The 1,808-nt window shown below is 41.7% G+C and overlaps 1 pseudogene across 1 annotated transcript; it reads right to left on the reverse strand.

Moving 5' to 3' along the window:
- Nucleotides 1-394: 394 nt before the first annotated feature.
- On the reverse strand, nt 395-1,493 carry LOC100501973 (uncharacterized; annotated as a pseudogene). Its single transcript, NR_169062.1, has 2 exons — nt 1,370-1,493; nt 395-720 (listed from the first exon to the last, which is right to left on the reverse strand). The product of NR_169062.1 is annotated as an uncharacterized lncRNA (long non-coding RNA).
- Nucleotides 1,494-1,808: the final 315 nt, after the last annotated feature.

Genomic DNA, 1,808 nt, shown 5'->3' on the forward strand with positions numbered 1-1,808 from the left:
ACAACAAAAACTTATTTTTAGGGTCTGAGTTCCACCCTAAATTTCGTTATGATGGGTACCTCGTGCCAAAAGTGATGAGGACCTTTTAAAGACTGGTTTGGCAGCAATAGGGAAAAAAACCCATGGAAAAAATCCACCAATGGGATTTAAATGGCACCTCGATTTTTTATGGAGGATTTTCCCCACTAGGTTATAATTTCCTGTCACCTTTTGTCAACCAAGGATTTAGTCCAAAGCTGTTTTAGTCCCAAAACATAGCCAACAGCAACTCTATACTACTATATTGGATGAGAACTTTATCCATCATCAGAAAATGGTTCATTTATAGCTATGTGATGCTATAAATAATACTTCAAAAAATTAGAAAAAAAATCAAACAAAGTAAACTGGAGCATAATAAACTGGTTCATCCATCATCACATCACACTTTATCCATCATCACAATAGTTTGTCGAGCAAAATAAAGTAGTAAATTGCAGTAGAAGCATCATCAGTAGCAAACTGAAGCAGCAGCAGCAAACTAAAGCATTAGCGAAGCTAATCCATTCATCAAGGTCATCTCCATTCACACAAATAGATAGACAATATAACATAAAACTGTAATACAAGTCTCTTCATTAGGAACTTTGGGATTTAATTCTTTTTTCACAAGTTTCATGTGGACTGTAGTTGCATTTTCCTTCTCCATGTCGACTTCATGTGTTGTTTCCACTTTGCACTCTACAAGTAACACCAATTGACACATGTTTAGTTTAAATGGTTACACAAACCAAGTACTATAGCATCTTGCATGGTCATGATTTGTTTCTGATGTAAGCAACTATAGTATTCAACAAGATGACATTCATGTAAACCATGCCCAACAAAACACTGAGTCAGGTAAATGGAAGACAACTGGTATTTTATAATTTGAACCAACATTTTCTCTATTGTTTCATTACTAGATAAGAAACATTTTCCATGAAATTAACATGATTATAAGCATAATGGTATGACCAGTAAGAAAATTAACAGATCCTGTAAGTAAAGGATAATCACTTCCATGAGATCATAATGACATTGCTAATGCAATTATTGGTACTAAATTAGGTGCAATGTGCTAGTGAGCAGTGAATAATTAGGTGCAATGACGCGCTCGAGTAGGAAGCAACAGTAGCAGACTGCCATCCATCAGTCGCAGCTATAATCAGCTGTCGCGGCCTGATTGCCTGTGCGGCGGCGGATAATCAGCTGCCGCGGCCGATGGATGGCAGGATCCGGCGGGCCGATGGATGGGAGACGAGATCTAGAGCCGAATCCAAAACAACAGGAACATACGAGAAGGGGCGCAACAAGACATAGCAGAGCGAGAACAAGAGCAGGATTTGACCTTGTCGAGGGGAAGTTGACGACGTCGGAGAAGACGGCGGAGCGGAGACGGTGTCGGAGAAGGCGTTCGTGGGGATGGCGTCGGGAGAGGCGGCCAGGAGCGCCACGGCATCAAGGAGACACTGGAGAATCTCCTGGCCTGCCGAGGCCAGGCCTGTTTCCGGCCGAAAAAAAGACTCTCCGTGGACGAATTTTTGTCCGATGATGGGCTTCCAAACACACATATGCACAAACATAAGGAAACAATCCGGGTGGGCTTTATCCCTAGAGAAAAGGCTGGGAAACCTATGAGTTTTTGGGCTCCCAAACCAGCCCTAAGGGATATATGTCCTAGCCTTTTTCTTTGTTTCCTTTCTTTGAAGAAAAGCATTGCCTCTAGCTTTGGAAACTTCCTTCACTTGACATTCCCCCATTCGCTAAACCCTAAAGCATGCATAGCG

The sequence above is a fragment of the Zea mays genome, chromosome 5, assembly GCF_902167145.1.
Source record: "Zea mays cultivar B73 chromosome 5, Zm-B73-REFERENCE-NAM-5.0, whole genome shotgun sequence".
Taxonomy (NCBI): domain Eukaryota; kingdom Viridiplantae; phylum Streptophyta; class Magnoliopsida; order Poales; family Poaceae; genus Zea; species Zea mays.